Raw genomic sequence first — 27,442 nt, forward strand, 5'->3', positions numbered from 1 at the left:
ACTAAAGTTAAGTATCAGTTGACATTTGATTTATGCTTAATTGTTCTTATTTTGGGGGTTTGCATGTGCTTATTTTAAGCTAGATATTCTGGAATTTGGTGCGTTTATGGATTTATTTTATGCTTTGCAGGAGATTCTGATTTTATAGATGGAAGAGTGTGATGTTGGAGATTTTGGGTGAAAATTGTGTATTTTGGCGCAAACCAGAGCAGAGCTAAAAAGTCTGCGCCAGAGCAGAGCTCACATCGTCAGACCAGAACTCATATCTCCAGAGCTGAACTTCACTATCAGAGTTGAATTCTCCAGAGCAGAACAAACTTGTCAGAGCAGAGCTAAACTCGGCAGAGCTAAAGTTCCAGAGCGTACAATTTCCAGAGCTGACTTATCCAGAGCTGACTTCCAGCTCTGGCATACCTTTACAGAGTCAACATATGTCTCCAGAGTCAACATATCTAGAGCGAACTTTACGCCAGAGCAGAACTACAGAGCTGACTTCCAGCTCTGGCATACCTTTCCAGAGCCGCTTACGTTTCCAGAACTGGCGATTTCTCGCCAGAGCTACAATTTCTCGCCAGAACTAAGATTACTTGCAGAGCACGATCCAGCTGGACTTACCATTGAATGCACTATTCTATTTCCTTAAGAGTCCAGTTTTGCAAGGCCGATTTAGCTGGTAATTAGGATTGGAATGAAGTCTATAAATAGGGTCTATTATTCATTGTAATATTCATTCCTTTGCCCTAATCTTTAGTTTCCGATAGGCAACCAAGACTTAGGCATTTTTCAAGCTTCCTTAGTTTCTTCAAGTTTTCGAATTTATTGTTCTAGTTAGCTTTCAATATAGTTTTGTTTTTAGTTTCCTCTTGGATTGTAATTGAGTGACAGTGATTGCACATTCAAGAAGTTTAGGGTATTTCGTATTTATTTCAATTTCTTTTGTTTCGTCAGGTTTATGCTTTGCTTTTACATTTATGCTTTGATTTTAATTATGCAATTTCAATTCTGCACTTTAATTTTATGCCTAGTTTAGAAGCCTTAATTTACAAGTCTTTAAATTCTTAAGTTGCTTTAATCGTTTATTCTTGTCTACGGTTTAATAGTTTCTTGCCTAGTTAAATTTACAAGTTTTTACATTCAAGTTTACTTTTCACGTTTAAGTTTTAAGTTTAAGTTTACCGTTTTTAATCAAACCTTTACTGCTTTCTTGCGATATAATTAAAAGCCCTTTAAGATCTTGCTTGAGAGACGACCTGGGTTAGCTTACACGTTACAATAGATCTCGTTCTATTGCGAGTCAATCTAGCGTAGTGTTTAGGTTGAGTCAACATTTTTCCTCGGACTGAACCTCCAAAGTTAAAAGGAAGCCACGCAATCAAAGTACAGCTACATTAAATGCAGAGATACAGAGGATCGTCCTTTCTCTACAGAGCATTACTTTTTGGTGATTACCTTTTCAAAGGCGCCTGACTCAACCTAAACACTACGCTAGATTGACTCGCAATAGGACGAGAACTATTGTAACGTGTAAGTTAACCCAAGTTGTCTCTCAAGGAAGATTTTACAGGGCTTCTAATCGTATCACAACGAAAGCAGTAAAGGTTGTTGTTTGAAAAGTGTAAAATTAAACTAACGCTTGTAAATTAAACTTAACTTGAAATTAAACTCGAAATTAACTAGGCAAAACGCAAATACTTAACCATAAATAAATTACTAACCCTAGGCAGAATTAAACGGTAAAGTAAAGGCTACTCAAATTTAAACGCTATTACGCTAAGAATTTAAACAACTATAATTAAAAGCTTCTAATCTAAACTTACATAAACGAAATTGCATAATTGAAAGCAAAACTTAATTCAAGTAGAAGCAAAGAATTAACGTAAATAATAAATACCAAAATTGTCGCGAGAAGCGAATCATTGTCACTTGATTACAACTCAAAACAGTAAACTAAACCAAACTGAATTGAACGCTAACTTAGAACAAAAACTCGGAAATCTTAAGAACTATGAAAACGAGAAAACTGTAAAATGTTTTGATGCCTAAGGTAGAAAATTATCTTGGTCTGAAGGCTAAAGGATTGATTTTCTAATGATGAACGTTAAGCCCTGATAACACTCATTTTTCCATGGTTTTTAATGTTCATATAATATCAATTTTATAGGAAATTGAGTGTTGGATGTTTGTTTTGTGCTTTTATTGCTTTATCTTGTGAACTATGTTACTTGCTCGAACTTTGATGAATTTTACAGAATTTTCGAGATGGAATTTGGAAATATTATTAGAAATAGAAGTTTTAGTTCGTCTCAAGAATAGTTCGTGAGCGCAAACGGATTGTAAATCGGAGTTCGGACAAGAAAGTTATGGCCAAAACAAAAATGTCGCGCGCAGCAGTGAATAGTGTTGACGGAAATTTCTGAATTTTCGGGAATTTTAGGGTTTTTTTTATATTTTCTCAGTATTTTCGAGTTCTACACTGTATTTATTTATCTCATGTGCCTATATATAGGTCCTTTCCCTGACCTATTAGACACATCTTTTCACATCTCTTCACCTCCTTTCTTTTTCTTTTATTTTTTTCAGTTTTACATTCAGTGTTCATAGATTAGATTTATTATTGCCGATTCAAGCTATTCATCCAAAATTTCTTTCGGGTTTTTATCTATTTCATTTATTTTAATTGCTTTCTTTTTATTTATGCTTTTAATTTATTTTATGATGTCTGTCTAGTTCTTTTATCTGAACCTAGGGTTTGTACAAAGTTGATTGAATATGTGTGTTTGATTTGTTGATATCAATTTGCCCTCCAACTTGTGATTCGTGATTCCTGGTGCCTGTTTTGTGAATTACCTGATCAATAATTTACATGTCTAGCTGTTCAGTTTGAGTCTTGAATGCGATAATTGTTCAGCCGATTCAGGAATGTATGATATAGTGTTAGCCTTGAGTCTTGAATGCGACAGGTGAAGCTATATGAAGCTATTCTTTGTGTGCTATTTGGAGTTAATTTATTCCTTGGAGTCTTGAATGTGAAAAGGGGTAAATTAATCTACGTTCATAGGTGTTCGTTAGAGAAGCTTGTAAATAATATAGTGATCTTTCATCAGGGTTGGATTAAATTGGTAATTGAATTAATAGATTGAATGCATGTGTTTGATTAACAATAGTACATCCCTAGGGTCAGAGTTTGTTTTATTATTTGAGTTTTTATCATATTTTATTTGCTATTTTTGATTTTAGTTTTATTCTTCATTCTTATTTGAGTTTACCTGAATATTACTAGAGTTTACGTAGGATTACTTAGAGTGATTCGTTATAATAGTCCCTGTGGATACGATACTCGACTTGCTGTTTCTGTGCTACAATTACACTGTTTAGTTGCAGTTTTTGTTGCTATAAAAATAGTGATCAACTTTTTGGCGCCGTTGCCGGGGACTATTTAGAATATACTTTAATATTTCTGATTAAACTTAAGCTCGGCTGCTGAGGAATTTTAGCTAGCAGTGCCTTTCTCTCCAACTCATACTGCTTTTGAAGAGCTTCATATTTCTCCTTAAAATCATCTCTCTCCTCATTCACAGCTGCAATTCTTCTCGTGGAATTTCTGTCATTCGGCCATTGATAACTGTTGGAGGCCATCTCATCTATCACACGATAAGCCTCCTTTGTATTTCTATGGAGAAGACATCCACCTGCAGTAGCATCCACCTTACTTTTTGTCAGACCAGTCAAACCATTATAAAAGTGAATGATTTGCTGATCCTCTGTGAAACCATATTATGGGCAGTTCCTGAGCAGCTCACGAAATCTTTCCCAGGCATCATGAATGGTCTCATCTCCTAGCTGGGAAAAGTGAGAAATCTCTGCAATGATTTTCTGAGCTTTAGAAGCAGGAAAGTATTTTGCTAGAAAAGCTCTACACAAATCCTCCCATCCAGTAATAGCACCTCTGTCCAGACTCTTGAACCACTCCTTCGCTCTGTCCCTGAGAGAGAATCCAAACATCTTCATTCTGATGGCATCAGGTGGCACTCCATTCCGCTTAATAGTGTCGCAGATATCTAGAAACTGGGTAATGTGAGCATGCGGATTTTCAGAAGCCGCTCCACTAAACTGTTCAGCTTGCACCATGTTTATCAATCCCGGCTTCAGCTCGAACGTGTTAGCCTGCACAGTTGGTCCCCATCTGCCTCCTTGAAATTGATCAACCCGAGGCTGATACATGTGATTAAGTGGTGGCTCTGGTGGAGGAGCCCGGTTGCGCTCTCTCTTCGTCTAGCTGCCTCTGAAGGTTTGTCACGGCTCGCACAAGAGTTTCAAGGTCCATGTTATTCTGTTGCTCTGCCATTTCTTGCTTCTTCTTTTTGCGGTTGTCTCTTTTGTACTGCTTTTCGATTTCCAAGTTCAAAGGTACTAGATGTTCCTTTCCTTTGGATCTCGTGATCATACACGCCTGAGACAACAAACAAAAACAGAAATTTGAAAAACTAGAAAATAAAAATAAGCTTATAACGCCTGAAATAATGCTTAAGTCTAATCAGAAATATTAAAGTCAATTCTAAATAGTCCCCGGCAACGGCGCCAAAAAGTTGATCACTAATTTCTTAGCAACAAAAACTACAACTAACACAGGCAATTGTAGCAAATAATAAGTAACCGAGTATCGTATCCACAGGGACAATTATAACGAATCACTCTAAGTAATCCTAACTAAACTCTAGTAATATTCAGGCAAACGAAAGTAGGAAGGTTTGATTAACACTAAACTCAAAAAGCAATAAATAAAAGCACGTAGAAGAATCAAATATTAAAGACAACTGATCCTAGGGTAGTAAATTCATTAATTAAATCTACGCAATAAATCTATTAATCCTATGTACCAGTTTAATCCAGTTATGATGAGAGATCACTTAATTAATCAATCACTCTCGCTAGAGCAGCAACGATCGTAGATTAGTAAATTATCTATCTCCGTTAGGTCTCAAGAAAATCTACTAACTCCCAATAGCTCCTAAGAATAGCTCCCTATGATCCACCCATCTCCGCTAGGTCTCAAACCGAATAGCTAAACATGCAAACTATTGATCAGATAATTCACAAGAAATTAAGCACCAGGAATTATGAATCAGAAACTGGAAGGCACAAAGGTATTAACAAATAAATCACATAAATTCAATCAACTATTTACAAACCCTAGAACCAGCTAAACGAAACTAGCCAGACATAATAAAATAAAACATAAACATAATTAAAAAGAACGCAATTGTAAAAACTGAATTATATAAAACCGTAATAATTGAATAATTGTAGCAGCTTGAATCTTAAATCTTGATCCAAGCCTTGAAAACTAGAAAGCAATAATATTCTAAAGCTATAAAACTGAAATAACGAGTCTTTCTGATCTCTCTAGATAGGTCAAAAGAGGACCTATTTATAGTTTTCAGATTTCCTTCGATCACCATGGAAGTTGCCATGCAAAGTAGAATTCTAAAGGTAATAGAATCGTGTAAAATAAGGCAACTCTCCAGCTGGATGCATGCTCTGGAAAATACTCCCACTCTTGCCGAACACGCAGCTCTCGCCAGAGGAACGGCTGTCGTCAGAGAAACGGACCTCGTCAGAGAAATGGCTATCGCCAGGGGAACGGGTCGCGCCAGAGAAATGGATGATTTCTCTGCTCTGTCTTATTTCTCCTCTCTGGCGAACTCCGCTGCTATGGAGTATTTCGCTGCTCTGGCCGACTTCGCTTCTCTGAACATTGATTTCTCTGACTTGAGCATTTCTCTGACTTGAGCATTTCTCTGCTCTGAACATTGACTTCTCTGGCGGTCGACTTCTCCGGCGGTCGACTTCTCTGACGATCGATTTCTCTGGTCTGGACACTTCTGGCGGGCGAGTATGATTCCTCTGACCTTGACTCTCACTTCGCTGCTATGGAGATTGATTTCTCTGGCGAGACTTTCATTCCTCTGCTCTGACTAGTTGACTTCGCTGCTCTGGGCTTTGATTTCTCTGGCAAGTGTATCTTTGCTCTGGAGATGTCGGTTCCTCTGCTCTGGATGATCATAACACCTAGAAAACACCAAATTCATCCAAAATTGCATTCTTCCATCTCGAAAGCCTAAATCTCCTGCAAAGCATAAAATACACCATAAAACGCACCAATTTCCAAAAGATTATCTTAAAATACGCACATATAAATCCTTGAAAATAGAGCAATTTAAGCATAAATCAACTCCCCCACACTTAGCCTTTTGCTTGTCCTCAAGCAAAATCTATATGAATCCTAGGAAGAGATTGATTTCAACAATGCTAATTTCCATCCAAACATTCACAAAGTCAATTCAAAACTTTACAATCAACACACATCTCTCGATCATGCAAGTAACTCAAAGTTTAAGAAGCAACAAAAGAGTAATGCAAGTAATTCGATCAGACCCAATTCTCCGCTAGAAGTGAATTCCCTAATGTGATCGCCTTTATAATCAATATCACCATTTTTTTCACACTTTTTGTGCTTAAAATATTCGACAGTTGAGCCATAATTCATGAAATAAAACCATTTGGATGTAATCCAAAGTCTTTTCACGTGGTTTCCCATGCTCATAGTCAGACTAGAGGAGCAGAGACTCAGAGTTGTCACTTTTTCAGAACAGGCCAGATGTTTCAGAGCTGGCAATTTCAGAGTTGGCAATTCGTCCAAACTTTTTCATTTTTCACAGATAAGATATGATCGTAGACAATCACAATGACAACACTCCTTCTAGCATCTACCGGACAAATCACGTTTTACTAACTTACAAAAGTGTTGCAACAAAACTCATAATTCTTTGCACAATCAAGAAACATATATCAAAAGTAAAATAAGAATAACCACCAAACAAACACAAACCGGAAATGCACATCGAAAATCATCTTCTCTTCCACAAATTCATAAAAATTAGCAAGATTCGAGACCAAAAACTAAGCATAGAAAAATCAATTTCGCCCAATTTTGAAAAATATAAGCAACAAAACACCACTCCCCCACACTTAAAGCATGCCATGTCCTCAGGGCATAAAAGAAATACGAAGAGTGTAGAAAACGTCCATGATTATCGGCAATGAAAAACTGAACCATCGTGAGAGGCGGTGAAAAGGGGGCTTTGCGGTCTGTTGCAGAGGAGAGAATGGTTGCGCTGGATAGGGCAGCGAAGAGAGTGGCTACGCTGGAATATGAAGACCTCCAGAATTCTGGCAGAGAAAAAACCTGACCCAAACAAAACAAAGAAACAAAGAGAAACAAAACGAAAAAAAAAAAACGAAACTAAAAGAAAGGAAAACAAAACAAAGAAAAACAATTGGGTTACCTCCCAACAAGTGCTAAAATTAACGTCTATAGCTTGACGATACCTTCAATCACGGATCAACGAAGTTGACCACTTCCACATCGCGGTCCAACTCTGCTTTGAAGTATGGTTTGAGGCGATGGCCATTAACAGTGAAAGTGGACCCATTCGACGCAAACAACTCATAGGTCCCATTCCAATTGCTCTTGTGAACCACGTAAGGACCTCTCAATCTAGACTGCAGCTTGCCAGGAAAAAGTCGAAGCTTAGAATCATACAAGAGTACCTCATGTCCCGTCTTGAATTCCTTTGTGCGGATGCTCAAATCATGGAACTTCTTCGCTCTTTCCTTGTAGATACGAGAACTCACGTAAGTTTCATTCCTCCACTCATCCAACTCCGTCAACATATCTCGCCTTGTATGACCGGCCTCCTTGAACTCCAAATTGATTCTCCTCGTCGCCCAATATGCCTTGTGCTCAATCTCATCAGGTAAATGACAGGATTTGCCAAAAACAAGTTGATAGGGAGACATACCAATTGGAGTATTATAGGCAGTGCGACATGCCCAAAGAGCATCATCTAAGTGCTTTGCCCAATCTTTCTTGTTGGCGATGCTCTTCTCCAGAATCTACTTGATCTCTCTATTCGCCAACTCTGCTTGTCCATTAGCTTAAGGATGATATGGAGTCGTCACCTTGTACTTTACTCCATATTTTGCCAACACGCTTGCTAGTAACTTGTTGTTGAAGTGCGACCCCCCATCACTAAGCAACGCTCTCGGTGCTCCGAACCGAGTCAAAATATTCTTTTGCAAGAATTTAATGACTACCTTGGAATCATTGGTGGTAGCTGGGATCGCCTCCACCCATCGAGACACATACTCCACAGCAAGCAATATGTAGGAAAAGCCGCAAGAAGCAGGGAAAGGACACATGAAGTCAATTCCCCAAACATCAAACAACTCCACCTCCATAATGATATTCTGTGGCATCTCATCCCGCTTGGTAATGTTGCCCATGCGCTGGCATCGATCACAAGACTTCACGAAAGCATGGCAATCTGCGAAAATAGAAGGCCAATAGAATCCACTATGATTTATCTTCATGGCAGTTCGGTTGGCAGCAAAGTGACCTCCACTAGGCGAGCTATGGCACTCCTCAATGATTTTCGGCCATTCATGCTCCCTAACACATCGTCGAATAAAGCCATCGGCGCACCTCCGGTATAGGTAAGGATCCTCCCAATAATAAAACTTGACATCATGGAGGAGCTTCTTCTTTTGATAGTGCGACAACCCCTCGGGAAGAGCTCCAATAACCAAGTAATTACTATACTTTGCATACCAAGGATCCTTGAATAGCATAGCCCAAATCTGCTCATCAGGAAAAGACTCATTGATGGCCATCTTCGGATCATCCCCCTCGATCGGATTCTCCAATCGAGACAAGTGGTCAGCTACCACGTTCTCACATCCTTTTCGATCACGGATCTCCATATCAAACTCTTGCAGCAATAAGATCCAACGCAGCTTGGAGAAGTCTTTGATGAAGCGCCTATAAAATCCTGCATGCCCAAGAAAGCTCCGCACAGATTTGACAGAAGTAGGCGGCGGCAACTTTTCAATGGCCACTATCTTAGCACGATCCACCTCCAAACCTTGGGCAGAGACCTTATACCCAAAACAATGCCCTCACGAACCATGAAGTGGCACTTTTCCCAATTGAGCACGAGTGCCGTCTCCTCACAACGCTGCAACACTTGAGCAAGATTGTCCAAAAATTTATCAAAGGAAGATCCAAAGACAGAGAAATCGTCCATAAATACCTCCATGATATTTTCAATCAACCCATGGAAAATCGCCATCATGCAGCGCTGGAAAGTGGCAGGAGCATTGCAAAGACCAAAAGAAATCCTCCTAAAAGCAAAGATGCCATAGGGACAAGTAAACGCGGTCTTATGCTGATCCTCCGGGGCTATCATGATTTGATTGTAGCCCGAGTACCCATCCAAGAAATAGTAGTACTCATATCCTGCCAAACGGTCAAGCATCTGATCAATAAATGGCAAAGGAAAGTGATCCTTACGTGTGGCTGCATTCAAAGCTCGGTAATCAATGCACACGCGCCATCCTGTGACCAGCCTCGTAGCTATGAGCTAATCTTTCTCATCCTTAACCACAGTCATGCCTCCCTTCTTAGAGACAACTTGAGTTGGACTCACCCACTTACTATCAGAGATGGCATAAATAATGCCGGCATCCAACCACTTCAGCACCTCCTTTCTCACCACTTCTTGCATAGCCGGATTCAAACGTCTCTGCGGCTGCACCTTAGGCTTGTATTCCTGCTCCAATATAATACGATGCATGCAAATAGAAGGACTAATTCCTTTGATGTCAGAAATAGACTATCCTATAGCAGACTTGTATTTCCTCAAAACTCGCATCAACTTCTCCAACTCCAACGGAGATAAATAGGCAGATACAATAACAGAAAAAGTTTCATTCTCACCCATGAATTGATACTTCAAGTGCTCAGGAAGAGGTTTTAGCTCAAGTTTGGGTACGGTCGCTGCTCTGGAGGATCCCGCTGGTCTGGTTGATTCCGCTGGCCCGGATGATTCCGCTGGCCTGGCTGATTCTGCTGGCCCGGCTGATTCCGCTGGCCTGGCTGATTCCGCTGGCCCGGCTGATTCCGCTGGCCTGGCTGATTCCGCTGGCGCAGAGAATTCTTTTTCTTTTTCTTTTTCCTCTGACTTACTTCCCCAATCAACAGGTTTGTGAATATCCATGTAAGGCACAGGATCGATGGGATGTCTCTCTACGGCCTCCAGCTCTGCAATATAATCTAAGATCTCATCACAAGCCTCGTCTAGATTGGAATAAGGGTATAATGACTGTGTGATGCACTCCTCCAAAGGATCCTCCATGGCTGCAGGAAAATCCACCACAGTATCAATTAAATTGCAATCCTCAACTTGTGGCTCAGCTGGCTTCTTCAACGCATCATAGATAGACAACGTCATCTTCTCATCATTGACACGGAAAGTAAGATCTCCCTCTTGCACGTCTATCAATGCACGGCCCGTAGCTAGAAACGGCCGCCCCAAGATTAATGGAGTATTTTTGTCCTCCGGCATGTCCAACAGTACGAAATCTGCAGGAAAAATAAATTGCTTCACCTGCACTAGGACATCCTCCACAATTCCCTTGGGATATGTGATGGAACGATTTGCCATCTGTAATGCAATAGAGGTAGGCTTGATATCTCCAATCTCCAACCGGTTGAAAATAGAAAGAGGCATCAGATTGATGCTTGCCCCTAAGTCACAATGAACGCGGGAGAAGTTCTGCCCTCCAATCACACAAGTTATAGTAAAGCTGCCAGGATCCTTTTGCTTCAAAGGTAGCTTTCTTTGTAGCACAGCACTGCATTCCTCGGAAAGATTTATTGTCTCATATTTCCCCAACTTCTTCTTGTTGGAGACTGCGTCCTTGAGGAACTTGGCATAGCCTGGCATATCTCTCAAAGCATCAAGTAAAGGAATGTTGATGTGAAGCTTTGAAAACATCTCCATGAACTTGGCTAACTTCTGGTCCGTCTTCGGCTTTGCTAAGCTATTCGGGGAGGGTGCTACAGGCTTGTACTCTGGCCTGGGAAACGAAGGGGTAGGAACAGGCTACTTAACAGCAGAAGAGCTCGAATCCTTCTTAGGGGGAGGCGTCTGTTTCGCTGCAAGCTCCTCCAAGTCATCATCGTCGTCCTCCACTACTTTGCATTTTCCCTTGTCATTCTGCAGCTCTGGAAAATTCTGGTACTCAGTCCCGCTTCGAAGATGGATCGCATTACACTGATTTTTGGGATTAATTTAGTGTTGCTAGGAAAGTGGCCCGGCTTGTGCTGTGCAGCTGCTTGGGTAGCCATTTGACCAACTTGATTCTCCAAAATCTGCACTTGCTTGGACAGTGATGAAAAATTATTCCCAATATTTCCCACTTGAGACTCCAAATTAGTCATCCTTGTATTAACAGTTGTCTTCATGCTAGACACTTCTGTTAACACCTGCTGCATCATATCCTCCATTGATCCCTTCTTTGGTTCATTTACAACTCCTCCGCTAGACACAGAAAATCCAGGTGGAGGCTGCAAAGCATTGTTGGGATTTGAATAGGAAAAATTTGGATGATTCCTATTATTTGGATGATACGGTGGATTTCCGCCCTGATGTCCTTGATAGTTTGGTCTATTGAATTGGTACTGCCGCTGGACATAATTAGCATCTTCAAACTGCGACACATCAGGTAAACTCGGCTGCTGAGCAATTTTAGCTAGCAGTGCCTTTCTCTCCAACTCATACTGCTTTTGAAGAGCTTCATATTTCTCCTTAAAATCATCTCTCTCCTCATTCACAGCTGCAATTCTTCTCGTGGAATTTCTGTCATTCGGCCATTGATAACTGTTGGAGGCCATCTCATCTATCACACGATAAGCCTCCTTTGTATTTCTATGGAGAAGACATCCACCTGCAGTAGCATCCACCATACTTTTTGTCAGACCAGTCAAACCATTATAAAAGTGAATGATTTGTTGATCCTCTGTGAAACCATATTGTGGGCAGTTATTGAGCAGCTCACGAAATCTTTCCCAGGCATCATGAATGGTCTCATCTCCTAGCTGGGAAAAGTGAGAAATCTCTGCAATGATTTTCTGAGCTTTAGAAGCAGGAAAGTATTTTGCTAGAAAAGCTCTACACAAATCCTCCCATCCAGTAATAGCACCTCTGTCCAGACTCTTGAACCACTCCTTCGCTCTGTCCCTGAGAGAGAATCCAAACATCTTCATTCTGATGGCATCAGGTGGCACTCCATTCCGCTTAATAGTGTCGCAGATAGCTAGAAACTGGGTAATGTGAGCATGCGGATTTTCAGAAGCCGCTTCACTAAACTGTTCAGCTTGCACCATGTTTATCAATCCCGACTTCAGCTCGAACGTGTTAGCCTGCACAGTTGGTCCCCATCTGCCTCCTTGAAATTGATCAACCCGAGGCTGATACATGTGATTCAGTGGTGGCTCTGGTGGAGGAGCCCGGTTGCGCTTTCTCTCTTCGTCTAGCTGCCTCTGAAGGTTTGTCACGGCTCGCACAAGAGTTTCAAGGTCCATGTTATTCTGTTGCTCTGCCATTGCTTGCTTCTTCTTTTCGCGGTTGTCTCTTTTGTACTGCTTTTCGATTTCCAAGTTCAAAGGTACTAGATGTTCCTTTCCTTTGGATCTCGTGATCATACACGCCTGAGACAACAAACAAAAACAGAAATTTGAAAAACTAGAAAATAAAAATAAGCTTATAACGCCTGAAATAATGCTTAAGTCTAATCAGAAATATTAAAGTCAATTCTGAATAGTCCCCGGCAACGGCGCCAAAAAGTTGATCACTAATTTCTTAGCAACAAAAACTGCAACTAACACAGGCAATTGTAGCAAATAATAAGTAACCGAGTATCGTATCCACAGGGACTATTATAACGAATCACTCTAAGTAATCCTAACTAAACTCTAGTAATATTCAGGCAAACGAAAGTAGGAAGGTTTGATTAACACTAAACTCAAAAAGCAATAAATAAAAGCACGTAGAAGAATCAAATATTAAAGCCAACTGATCCTAGGGTAGTAAATTCATTAATTAAATCTATGCAATAAATCTATTAATCCTATGTACCAGTTTAATCCCGTTATGATGAGAGATCACTTAATTAATCAATCACTCTCGCTAGAGCAGCAACGATCGTAGATTAGTAAATTATCTATCTCCGTTAGGTCTCAAGAAAATCTACTAACTCCCAATAGCTCCTAAGAATAGCTCCCTATGATCCACCCATCTCCGCTAGGTCTCAAACCGAATAGCTAAACATGCAAACTATTGATCAGATAATTCACAAGAAATTAAGCACCAGGAATTATGAATCAGAAACTGGAAGGCACAAAGGTATTAACAAATAAATCACATAAATTCAATCAACTATATACAAACCCTAGAACCAGCTAAACGAAACTAGCCAGACATAATAAAATAAAACATAAACATAATTAAAAAGAACGCAATTGTAAAAACTGAATTATATAAAACCGTAATAATTGAATAATTGTAGCAGCTTGAATCTTAAATCTTGATCCAAGCCTTGAAAACTGGAAAGCAATAATATTCTAAAGCTATAAAACTGAAATAACGAGTCTTTCTGATCTCTCTAGATAGGTCAAAAGATGACCTATTTATAGTTTTCAGATTTCCTTCGATCACCATGGAAGTTGCCATGCAAAGTAGAATTCTAAAGGTAATAGAATCGTGTAAAATAAGGCAACTCTCCAGCTGGATGCACGCTCTGGAAAATACTCCCACTCTTGTCGAACACGCAGCTCTCGCCAGAGGAACGGCTGTCGTCAGAGAAACGGACCTCGCCAGAGAAATGGCTATTCGCCAGGGGAACGGGTCGCGCCAGAGAAATGGATGATTTCTCTGCTCTGTCCTATTTCTCCTCTCTGGCGAACTCCGCTGCTATGGAGTATTTCACTGCTCTGGCCGACTTCGCTTCTATGAACATTGATTTCTCTGACTTGAGCATTTCTCTGACTTGAGCATTTCTCTGCTCTGAACATTGACTTCTCTGGCGGTCGACTTCTCCGGCGGTCGACTTCTCTGACGGTCGATTTCTCTGGTCTGGACACTTCTGGCGGGCGAGTATGATTCCTCTGACCTTGACTCTCACTTCGCTGCTATGGAGATTGATTTCTCTGGCGAGACTTTCATTCCTCTGCTCTGACTAGTTGACTTCGCTGCTCTGGGCTTTGATTTCTCTGGCGAGTGTATCTCTGCTCTGGAGATGTCGGTTTCTCTGCTCTGGATGATCAGAACACCTAGAAAATGCCAAATTCATCCAAAATTGCATTCTTCCATCTCGAAAACCTAAATCTTCTGCAAAGCATAAAATACACCATAAAACGCACCAATTTCCAGAAGATTATCTTAAAATACGCACATACAAACCCTTGAAAATAGAGCAATTTAAGAATAAATCAATTACATGTACCAATCTCAAGTTGGGCAATTTGATGGAGGTGGATGGGGGTCATCTATGCAAGCAAACACTTTTGAATTGGAGGAGATGGCCTCCAATAGCTACCAATTGCCACATGATCGGAGCTCCACAAGGATGATTGTCAATGAGCCTAAGAAGGTGTCACTTGAAGAGATGATGCAGCAGTTGTTGGTGCAGATGACTAGTTTCGAAACTACTATTGACAACAAGATGGTCAGTATAGAGACGACTGTGGGTGCCAAGATTGCCAATCTTGATAATAGCATGGGTGCCAGGATGGCCAGTCTAGAGAATGGTATGGCTAACATGGGGAACAATGTTTCAGCACTGTCCAAGCAGGTACAGATTTTGGAGACGCAAGTTAGCCAAATGGCTAGCCATGCAGTTGCGCAGAACAGGCCTGGACATACCGAAGGCAAGCAGAATGACCAATGCAATGCGATTTTCGATGGCACTGTATCTCCAAAAGATGAGGAGGCGATTGAATTTTTCCTGGCAAACTGTGAGGAGACGAGCAAGGAGCATGAATCTCATATTGAGGAACCATACAAGGCTCCTATTCCACTTAGGGAATACATCCCAAAGGTTCCATTCCCCCGTAGGCTGATGAAGATGGAGGTGCTTGAAGAACAACGTGCTGTGAAGCCGAGCAAAAAGGTGGATGCCAAGGAAATCAAGCTGGAGGTCTCCCATTGCAAGAATGAGAAAAAAATTGCCAATCCCAAGGAGACAGAGCATAGACGTATAGTGGATAAGCTAGAGAGACTACTCGAAGAATCGAACCGACGTGCACAGCCTCAAATTCTCTCACAATTGCAGGATCCCAAGGATAAAGAAGAAAAGGCAGTTGTTCACACCAAGAAGATGGGGGATGGGGATAAGAAAATCTCGCAAGCGAAAGCTGTGTGCATTGAGCTGCCAATGAAGCTACTTTCGAAGAAGAAAGATCCGGGTAGCTTCACCATTGAGTGCGAGATTGGAGGAGAGCTCTTTCCCGAGGCACTTTGTGATTTAGGGGCTAGTGTCAATGTGATGCCCATCTCTGTTTTCAAGCGGTTGGGAATTGGAGATCTCAAGCCGACCTCGATGGAGATTCAGATGGCGGACCGATCAAGAGTGAAGCCAAGAGGAAAGCTTGAAGACATCTTTGTGAAGGTTGACAAGCTCGTCTTCCCTATGGATTTCTTGGTCCTCGATATTCCTGAAGATGCAAATCCGCCATTGATTCTTGGTCGATCATTCTTAGCTACGGGGCGAGCTATGATAGATGTGCCGAAGGGAAACATTGTCTTTCACGCAGCTGTTGCGCATGAGTCCTTTGTCTCTGTTCGTGTTAGGCGATCTGTCACGCCCACTGCGTTTGATGTTCATTGAGGCCATGAGGTATCGTCGAGCTCTAGACGTTAAATTAAGCACTTGTTGGGAGGTAACCCAACTGTTTTCTTTGTTTTGTTTTCTTTCTTTTAGTTTCTTTTTGTTTCTTTGTTTTCTTTGTTTTGTTTGGGAGTTTAGTGCAGTGTTGAGCTTGGAAGATGCGGGAACTCGCGCCTTGTCCATATCACCACCATGGAGCATATTTTTCTGTGAGTAGTAACACACATATCATCATCCCTCCAAACTTATTTTCGAACTTATGTTCTGTAATAAGTTTGGGGGAGGGGGTGAGAGTAGATTTGTGTATCACTTTTATTATTTTTGTTGGCTTTATTGTTTTATCCTGCTTGGTTGGTGGTGTGTGATTGTTAGCTCCATTAGATTTCTGGTGAGATGCCAATGATGATTTCTGTGGAAAAAAAAATAGAATTTGATTTTTCTTTGATGATTTAAGAATAATTGGAACTAATTTGCATAATTATAGAGTGATTTTAACCTTGACTTTTGGACGTTGAATAAACCTGTGAGATTTTGAGTCATAACTGTTTTTCATACACAGTTTATTCTTTGTTGTGAGTTTTGTCATGCATGTGGTGATCTTCTAGAACTTGCCATGGTTTCTGTGTTGAGGTTGTTGTTGTGCTCAGGATTAGGAGATGATTTTAGGCCATCTTTTGTTAGCCACATTATTATCCCAAACACTGTCCTTAACGAAAAAATTATCATTTGTTATCCACTTTGAGCCTATTTAGCTTTTAATCTTTAGCCGAATGATAGGGGTGATGAAGTATATGGGGATCTTTGTGTGGTGAATATATATCATAGTGGGTCATGAAAAAAGAAGGGATGACATTGTGCTACTATTTACTCTTATAAGCTCTAGAAAGTTGTGAAAAGAGAAAAAAAAAATGTTGAGAAAAAAAAAAGAGAAAAGAAGAAAAAAAAAGTGTGAAGTCGAGTGTACATTGATAAATTTGTTAGAAAATCGACTTTGTGTGTTGGAAATAAATGGAGAGCATAAAAGAGTGTTTAGTTCTGTTTTGTGATGATTAAATCCCTTGAGTTGTGTTAATTATGGTGGCATAGTTGGGAGGAAGATGGAATTTATTCCATACTTGATTTGTGAAGTTATAAGGTACTCTTAATTATTTTGAGTCACTTAGCCTATATTTCTCTACCTTAACCAATGTTCCTACATGATAACCCAAAGAAAAAGACCTTTTTGATCTTAGTCCTGGCACACTTTTAGCGATGAAGATTGTAGACGATTAGCAAGCTTATGGTAAGTGATCTACATTGCATTGAATTCGATGAGAGTATACACATCCTATATATTCCATCAAATTGAGAGTTGAGTGATACACATACCTTGTGAGAAATTGAGAGTTGAGTGATACACATACCTTGTGAGATTCAATTGTTTGGAATGTCAAGGTTGATTTTGCTATAGGTTGTGCTTATTGGTGAATTTTGTGCTTAATTATTGAGGATTTGAGAATTCTATCATTCTTTATTTTTCAGAGGCATCGATGAGCTAGATTTCTTACCCATTCGTGTTATTGATTGTGTTCTTCTCATTATTCGAGGATGAAAAATGGCTTAAGTTTGGGGTAGTTGATAACACTCATTTTTTCATGGTTTTTAATGTTCATATTATGTCAATTTTATAGGAAATTCAGTGTCAGATGTTTGTTTTGTGCTTTTATTGCTTTATCTTGTGAACTATGTTACTTGCTCGAACTTTGATGAATTTTACAGAATTTTCGAGATGGAATTTGGAAATAGAAGTTGTAGGTCGTCTCAAGAGGAGTTCGTGAGCGCAAACGGATTGTAAATCGGAGTTCGTACAAGAAAGTTATGGCCAAAACAAAAAAGTCGCGCGCAGCAGTGAATAGTGTTGACGGAAATTTCCGAATTTTCGGGAATTTTAGGGTTTTTTTTATATTTTCTCAGTATTTTTGAGTTCTACACTGTATTTATATCATGTGCCTATATATAGGTCCTTTCCCTGACCTATTAGACACATCTTTTCACATCTCTTCACCTCCTTTCTTTTTCTTTTATTTTTTTCAGTTTTACATTCAGTTTTCATAGATTAGATTTATTTCTGCAGATTCAAGCTGTTCATCCAAAATTTCTTTCGGGTTTTATCTATTTCATTTATTTTAATTGCTTTTTTTTATTTATGCTTTTGATTTATTTTATGATGTCTGTCTAGTTCTTTTATCTGAACCTAGGGTTTGTACAAAGTTGATTGAATATGTGTGTTTGATTTGTTGATATCAATTTGCCCTACAACTTGTGATTCATGATTCCTGGTGCTTGTTTTCTTGTGAATTATCTGATCAATAATTTACATGTCTAGCTGTTCAGTTTGAGTCTTGAATGCGATAATTGTTCAGCCGATTCAGGAATGTATGATATAGTGTTAGCCTTGAGTCTTGAATGCGACAGGTGAAGCTATAGGAAGCTATTCTTTGCATAGTAGGTAACCTCTCTAAACAATGATATTAGATCCCTTAATCTAAATCATCGCGACTCAGTAAGATAACTCAAACAATTCTCTCTCAAAGCCATCTCCAAAGACTATGGCTCATGATACCTTCTCAAGTACCATTCAGGTTGCGTGAGCAAAACTAGCTTCACAAAACATCTCAAACATATCGTACAATATCTCATTGCAGTATGCTAATAACTCATCATTAATCATGCTATTATACTCAAGCTCATAACTCAAACTCACAACTCAAACCAACAAGTACTTAAAGCAATTGCTAATTCTCTCAAGTTTTAGCTCTAAGTTCTCATTTCATCCTTCTACTTAGTAGAAAATCTCTCTTAACAATGACATTAGATTCCTTCATCTAAATCATCGTGACTTATCACAACTGCTCAAACAATTATCATCACAAAACATCTCAAATACATCACATCATAACTCATAATTATGCATCCTCAATCATATAACATCATATGATACAAACGCTCTCATGATTCATCATGTAACATCAACATCATACTCTTACAACATAATAACTCATTATTAATCATGTTGTCATCCTCAAACTCAAACTATGCATCTTCAAAGTGTAACATCATAACTCATCATATAACCTCAACATCATGCCCTTCAAAATTCAACGTCAAATAAACTTTGAAATTTTACATACCTCGTTGAGCCTGGTGTGATGGTGCGCTGAGCTCACGGTTGTTAATAACTATTAGTCTAGTGACTCATTCTAGACTAAACTCAAGACTTCTAATTCAGAGCTTTCCTTCACTCTGATACCACTCTGTCGCAGCCCGCCCTAACTAAGGATAGTTAAGTCGAGTGATCTACAACTAGGGATGGGGTTAAAGAATAAGGGGAAGAAAGGGGCATCATTTGGAACCGTAAAACTTACTCAACATAAGAAAACTCGTCATAATTTCTCATTAATACTCATTTAAACAGTCTATGAAAGACAACATAAAGCTTAATTAATATTATTAATCAAGTTGTACATCATATGAAACCATTCTCTTAAGACTCATAGTATGACATAACATACTATAACATCATAACATTTTGCAGCGGAAAGTAGCTAGACATATGTATGAAGACATATTCTAGACAGGTTAACTTCGTTTATTAACAACCCTGGAGACTCCGCTCATTGCAGCACCATCACCACATCAGCTCAACCTGCACATTTTTGAAAAACATATGCAGGGCTGAGTACAAAAAGCACTCAGTGAACACATGCCAAACATCTCATCTCATCTCATGCTTATAAAGCTATAAATATTGTCATTGCCATTTCATATGCATAATACAAGGAATTTGTAGAAAGGCCCTGTATTAGCTAAACTCATTTTCATTTCCTCAAAGTTGTCTGCGCAGACTTTTCTCATCAAGTATGTATCATATCTGTTATAACATCAAATATTTGGCAATGCAATAACTTCAATATAACATCCTTCATATAATAATTCCCTTCATTTCATTTCGTTTCATAAAGAACCATTCATCATTTGATCATTTTCATAAAATCGAAACTTAACAATTATATCATGTCATTCATTTCATTTCGTATAAGAGGCCTGCATGCAGGGGATCTCTATATACGTGTTTAAGAAAGCCCACCTCGTTGTGTCTCTGTATCAATGAGTAACGTCACTCTCTCCCTCAAGTCGTTACTTCCCAAAAGGACCTTCATCGTTATGAAGAATCAGTGAGAAGTTATTAAAGAAAACTCGATTAATAATCTAATCTCTTTTATGAAACATTAGTATCTCTAATGTTCATCTCTCTTTTGACTATGCCCAAATCCTAATTTCACTACAAATTTCGGCATGACCTACTCATACATAATGTCAGCCACGAGATTTCAACGCGTGAATCTCACTACGTGAACTCGTCTCTCAACTCAAAACTTAACATCTTGACATCTCTTCAACGCAAACCAACAATTCAAAATCATCAAAACTCTTTATCAGTAAACTATCATTTATACTCGAAACCAATTGTTCGAGTGTCAGATACCAACATTTATGTGCGTTAATCATAACTCTCACACTCACTCCATTTAGACATATAATCAACAACAAACTCAAATAATAAATCATATCTTAACAATTTATCATGCTCATAATTCTCGATTAAATCTCGGACTTTGTAATTAAATACTAAATTCCAACTTTAATTAATTAACATGCTTCTCTAATTTATTTCTCATTGAAACACAATATATCTAATCCATGCTAATTTCTCATACTTAGACATTTTATATGCATTTCTCATGCAATTCAAAAAACCTCAATAACTTACTAATCATGCTCATCTCATAAATACTCAAATAATTCATATAGTCTTACTAACATAGCATTAACTCATATGCACTGCTAGTTCACTTACATGACTTCACATACTCCACATATCTCAACTTAAAATCGAGCATCGCTCGTCTCTGGCCTTATGACTCGCGGCCTTCATCAAATTTGAACCTCGGTGTTCAAATTAATCTAAGTAAATTATACGTGCAATATTTAATAAATATAAACACATATATAAACTCAAATCATTCAAATAAAAATCAAATATTCACATCCGGGCATCAAACCATTCGGTCCTCATGCTTCTCGTTTCTAACATTCCTCGAAAATTCCCAAATTAATCTAGCATGCTCATGTGATATCGTAGAACACATATACGCAATAATATTCATCATGCAACGTCCCAAACTTCACGAATTTAAATAATCATACTTTAAAAACTTATACAATTTTCGTGCTTGGAAAAATATGAATTTAATATATAACGATCCTAGCATACCCCTAAGCACAAATATCAAGTCAAAACGATCAAATAAAAATCGAAAGACGAGCTAACGGACGAAAAATGGGGCTGCCCTCATGAGTTTCATAGCTACGGTTCGTTCCGTTCTTACTCTCTTCATTAAACATGCTCAACATCTACCCAAGAACAACATACTAAAATTTCACGACGATCCGACGTCGTTTCAAAATAATGTCGAGAATCGACATTTTTCGACGTCGATGAAAATCGAAAAGAAAACCATCAAAACGTAGGTAGAGATCTTACCTACTTAGATACGTGATCGAAAAGATGATCGGCGCTCGTCTCCTCGCTCAAAACGGAGCTTGAAAGCTCCAAACCAAGCAAAAATGGTGTTATGCGTGAACTAGTGTGTGTTTTAGGTGTTGTGTGTGTGAGATGCGTGAGTTGTGTATGTGGGCTGCGTGAGTTAAGTGAGATAGAGGAATAGTGGGCGGTTGGGGGGTGGTTAGGCGTAGGGTAGGTTAGATATTTAGGATATTAACCCGTTAGTCGTTAAATATCTCGTTTCGTCTCGTTTTAACGACTAACTACCCATACTCTTCGTTACTCGCCCTCTTAACTCCTACTCACTTTCATAACACTCGTAATTCTATATAAATATAGAAAACGTAAGCTCGTTCTCGAAATTCTGATAAACGAGCTCGGTTCGTTTATCGAGAAATCCCGATTTACTATTCACTCGTCGTCAAAAAAAAAAAAAAAAAACTTTCATTATTGGACTCGTATCGAAAAATTAAGAATATTTCTCGACGACATGCATGTAAGATTTTGAAAGTCGACAAAAAGACGAAATAGCGGTATTTTTACTATTCATCGTCAAAAAGTCAAAAATTTCAAAAACGTCTTAACGGACTCAGATTTCACTTCCGAGTTCACCGTTCTCATTCAAATAATTATCTCGAATTATTCAAATACTCAAACTCAATTACGGATATAAAATCCCACATCATCAAAAGAACATCTCAACATCTTTAAAAAATAACTAGAAAACTTCATATAACTCATCATCTCTTTACAAAGTAAATAAAACAAGGGATCTAAACCCTAATTACTCAAACTCAAGCAATTAAACACGTCATCAAAAGTCCGGGTATTACATACCCTCCCCCTTAAAATAAATTTCGTCCCGAAATTTGTACCTCCTGCAAATGTTTCGGGTGCTTCTCTCACATCTTATCCTTAAGCTCTCTTTCCACTTCTTTCTAACTATAACTTCTCCACTGGACTTTAACCAGTGCAATCGACTTATTTCTCAATTGCTGAATCTTATGATTTTAGCATCATCTGAGGTTTCTCTCTTCATAACTCAAGTCTGGTTCTAAGATCATTTCTTCTTAGTAAACCACATGGTTTGGATCGAAAATATATATCCTCTCAATTGTGACATGTGAAACACGTTATGCACATTTCCAAAGCTAGGTGGCAAAGCCAACCTATATGCTATTGGACCTATCTTTTGCAAAATCTCATAAGGACTTATAACTCTGGGTCTAAGCTGTCATTTAACTCCAAACCTATCCATCCCCTTTGAGGGTGAAACCTTCAAGAAAACTTTGTCTCCTACCTCGAAACTTTGTCTCACATCTTATAGGCAAACTCAATTAGTGGCAATACATTCTCCCGATGTACTCCTCTATCAAGGATAGTAGTTCTTATCATATCTTCTATCGTCTGCTATGCTAAAATTCATCCTTGTACCCAACTCTTTCTGTAACTCATCCAAAAACGTGATGTAAATCCTTTTTTTTTTGGATCTCTTTCTGAGGTGATCTACACCGGTACTCAATGAGATCTTATAATCTCACGAACGTACAATTGTGTTAACTTATCTGGTCCATACGCGATTAGGATCAGTATGAAATGTGCAGATTTTGTTAGTCGATCTACAATCACCCAAATTGCTGTATTTCCTCTTTGACTTTTCGGTAAAGCTATCACAAAATCCATCGCTATGTGATCCCATTTCCACTCGGGAATCTCCAACGGTTTTAACTTCCCATAGGGTCGTTGGTGTAATGCTTTCACTTGTTGACAAGCTAAGCATCGCTCTACAAACGAAGCTATATCTCGTTCCATTCCGTCCCACAAAAATCTCTTTTTCACAACCTGATACATCTTTGTGCCTCCTGGGTGGGAGGTGTAAGGCGTGTCATGAGTCTCACTTATGATCGTATTCTTAAGTTCATCATCGCGGGGAATGCGTATTCTCCCCTCAAATAAGATAGCATTGTCTGATGCTTTTTAGTAACTCTTGAGATCTCCTGCTCTTATCCTTTCTCGTAACTTGTTCATTGTCTCATCTTTCCTTGTGCTTCAATCACCATTTTCCTCAAACTAGGCATCGTCGCAACAATACTCGCTATCGTCCCTGGTGGTTTTATCATCTCCATCCTCATCTTGTCAAAGTCCTTTATAAGCTCATCCTCTCTCATGAGAAGACATCCTAACTTTGACGAGACCTTTCGGCTCAATGCATCGGCTTCTACATTGGCCTTGCCGGGGTGATAATTAATGTCGCAGTCAACATCCTTTACTAATTCGAGCCATCTCCTTTGCCTCATGTTAATATCCTTATGCTCGAAAAAGTATTTCAAAGTTTTGTGGTCCGTGAAAATCTCACATCTAACTCCGTAGAGATGATGTCTCCAAATTTTCAGGGCATGCACAACGGCTGCAAGCTCTAAATCATGCGTTGGATAATTTATCTCGTGGGGTCTAAGTTGCCGTGATGGATAGACTATAACTCTTCCTTTTTGCATCAAAACACATCCTAGCCCATTCCTTGACGCATCTGTGTAGATGGTATACTCTTTATCCATTTCCGGGACTAGCAGCACTGGTGCTGTAGTCAATCTCCTTTTAAACTCTTAAAAACTCTCTTCACACTCCTCTTTCCAATTGTACTTAGCTTCCTTTCTAAGTAATTGGGTCATCGGTCTTGTTATCGTGGAAAATCCTTCAATAAACCTCTGATAGCATCCTGCTAAGCCTAAAAAACTGCGAATCTCGTTAGGCGTAGTTGGTGATCTCCACTCATGTACAGCTTGTACCTTGGCAGGGTCAACTTTAATTCCTTCGGATGATACAATATGTCCTAGAAAAGTTACTTCGTTCAACCAAAACTCGCACTTGGTGAATTTGGCGAAAAGCTTCTCAACTCTTAGCGTTTCCAACATCGTTCTCAAATGTTTTGGCGCTCCTGCTCATTCTTCGAATAGATGAGATTATCATCTATGAAAACTAGGACAAATTTATCCATTTATTGATGAAAACTCGATTCATGTGATCCATGAAAACTACTGGTGCCTTCGTCAAACCGAATGGCATAACTATGAACTCATAGTGCTCATACCTCATTTGAAAAGCTGTCTTAGGTATATCCTTCTGTCAAAATTTCAACTGGTGATAATCTGATCTCAAGTCAACTTTCAAGAAAAAGCTCGCTCCTCGTAATTGATCAAACAAGTCATCTATCCTCAATTTATTCAGTTCTCGATAATCTTTGTACCTTCTCAACGTGTCATCCTTTCTTTTGACAAAAAGGACTGGTGCTCCCCACGGGGATATACTAGGTCTAATAAAACCTAACTCTAGCAGTTCTTGTAGCTGAATCTTCAGCTCTTGTAGCTCCTTAGGCGACATTCTATAGGGTGCCTTCGACACTGGTGCTGATCCAGGTTCTAGGTCGATAGTGAACTCCAACTGTCTTGTTGGTGGCAATCCTGGTAAGACCTCGGGAAATACATCTCTATATTCCCTTGCCACTGCTACATCCTCAAAGTTTTTACTTGATTCTTCTTCATCATTCAAGTAAACTAGGTAAGCTTGTGCTCCTTTCTTCTTTACCAATTTCGACGCCTGGAGTGCCGAAATGATTGGAACTCTTTTCTTTCTATCAATGCCGTGAAAACATGTCTGTTCCTTCCCAGGTGGTTGGAAAGTTATCTGTCTCTTCTTACAATCAATCGGGCCAAAGTTCTCTGCTAACCATTCCATCCTTAGAATAATGTCTACGTTCCACATAGGCATTAAGTGCAAGGTTCTTGCTTTCATCTTTAGTGATCCTAACTCAAGCTCTAAGTTAGAAATCATGTGAGAAACTGTAGTAGCTCATCCTACAGGAGTGATTACTCTCAACTCGGGACTAGCTTGTTTGGGTTCGAGTTTGAAGGTAACATGCTTCAAACAATTAAAGAATGCGAGGCTCTTGTATTAAACAGGATTCTACTTGGTGCATCCAATAACTTGCCCATACTACCTTAAAGTCCTGCCTTAAACCGGCACATAAAACTCAGACATCTCTTCATCAATATCCATCTTCTGATGAGCAAACGTGATAGCTCACAGAATTCTCGGTTATACTCTACAACCAATTTCTTTCCTTGTATCAAACTTCGATAATCAGCCTCTCGCTGCTTACTGTACTCCTCGGTACATACTTCTCAAGAGTAGTCTTCAATTGTTCTCAAGTATAGTTTACCAGTTGCTCAGGTGTTAAAGTCCTCAGACGTGCCTCTCACTAGTCTTATACATTAAAAGAATCTACTAGGATAACTCAAAAGTTGTAAGGGTTCAACCCTAGAATGACATCAAAACAAATTGTTGCAAACAAAATTGTTCAAGAGACTCAAATGAATGCCCAGAGGGTAGAATGAAGTAACTACCAGGTCGAACAAAAATGACCTAGAGTAAGAACCCATCTGGCTTTTCAACCAAAAGGTGAAACACGTGGGTTTATAAACCCAAAACACGTCTACTGAGATTTGGATCATGCGGACTGGCCAGGTCCAACATAATCACTCCCCAGTCACACGGGAAATACTATCCCGAACTTGAAAAATTTTGGGTCTTCGAAACCCTCAACATACTATACATAAGAAAACTTATGTTCGCAACAGCAAGCTAAAAGCTTCATCTTTTAGGTCCCATGTTCTAGACTCGTGTTCTGAATGCTCAACATTTTTTTTCAACTCTCTTCTTATGTTGCGGTAGTGGTGGCGGAGTATTATCCCGCCTATCCTTCACATCACACTCTTGATGACATCTTTGAGGCATTTTGAAATCACAAAAGAAAAACTCAACTCGACCAACGCTCTAAGCATCCTCGAAACTCAAGTTCAACTCAACAACTCAAACTCTAAGGAAACCCTCACGGTCACCTTAACATTCATTTGTAAGGCAATAAGCACTCACGAAATGCTAACATAAAGACCACTCGGGTCCACCAAATATATCCATCAGTAGAATGCCTCTTTATAGAGGACTTACATAAAGGGGTTATATAAACCCTACAAAAACTATAGTATCTATCGTAATGTCCCTTCTAAACCGACACCATTAATAGTACTATGTCTCGGTCTGGACCTCCTACGGTAATTGCTACCAGTTAACTCATCTAGTTGCTACTTTAGCACACTAGGAACATCCATCTATTTAACATCAGTAGGGTACTATATTCGCATGCTCATCTATCATCATATCAAAAGCTCAAGTATCAGTATCTCCTAAGTAAGTTATATACATTGCAATGTAATTGAAACTAATCAAAAACGAGGGTGTACCACTCATACTCTCAAGATCATCCTTAGCTCCAGCCTACATCGGCTTCTCTTCTCATCCTCATCAACTCTAGCCCTTCTCGGCTACTTCTCATCCTCATCAACTCTAGCCCTTCTCGGCTACTTCTCATCCTCATTATCGTTTATCATTTTATCATCTTTGGTAACTGATACTCAAGAATCGACTTGATATCTACTACACTTTTATGGAGTCCCTGGTAGAAAACAGGCATCCGGTCAGTAGATCCGCATAGAAAAATCTAGGTATCTGTAACAAATCCCATCTCCTGTGGGTCCAGCGCTCAAGACAACCTGTCCCATCATATTGAGAGGCTTTCTTCCTTGCTCAATCCTACCACTCGATTGGTAGCACGGGGACAAGGTGCACGATGCCATCCAATCTAGTAACAACCATAAGGCTTTCATCCTTTCATAGTCTTTGAACATGTGTTTGAAAATCTGCTAGGGTATCTCTGTACCACATACTGCACGCCTCGTCCTCGTATTCGATCTTCCTTGAGTTCGATCTCACAGCAGTCCACTTTCGTGCAGTGCCAACAGTCTTGGCCAACCTATAAGGATAACTTAAAGGTGACTCTAGGAACTAACTTTACTTGGCTCCAGCAACAGAAATAAACAAAACATAACTTAGCAAAACTCCCACTAAGTAGTACTGTTATCTTAAAACTCAAGCTCAAAACATCTAAATTCTCATCCCGTCCCATCTTTACATAGTAGGTAACCTCTCTAAACA

At 39.3% G+C, this 27,442-nt stretch overlaps 2 non-coding genes across 2 annotated transcripts; both read left to right on the forward strand.

The window, feature by feature from the left end:
- The first annotated feature begins 3,766 nt into the window (after positions 1–3,766).
- Positions 3,767–3,873, forward strand: LOC130991046 (small nucleolar RNA R71). Its single transcript, XR_009091010.1, has one exon. It is a non-coding gene; the product is annotated as a small nucleolar RNA R71 (small nucleolar RNA).
- An 8,054-nt stretch (positions 3,874–11,927) lies between these two features.
- Positions 11,928–12,034, forward strand: LOC130991110 (small nucleolar RNA R71). Its single transcript, XR_009091073.1, has one exon. It is a non-coding gene; the product is annotated as a small nucleolar RNA R71 (small nucleolar RNA).
- The last annotated feature ends 15,408 nt before the right edge of the window (positions 12,035–27,442 follow it).

This window comes from Salvia miltiorrhiza, chromosome 6, assembly GCF_028751815.1.
Source record: "Salvia miltiorrhiza cultivar Shanhuang (shh) chromosome 6, IMPLAD_Smil_shh, whole genome shotgun sequence".
In the NCBI taxonomy this organism is placed as follows: Eukaryota; Viridiplantae; Streptophyta; class Magnoliopsida; order Lamiales; family Lamiaceae; genus Salvia; species Salvia miltiorrhiza.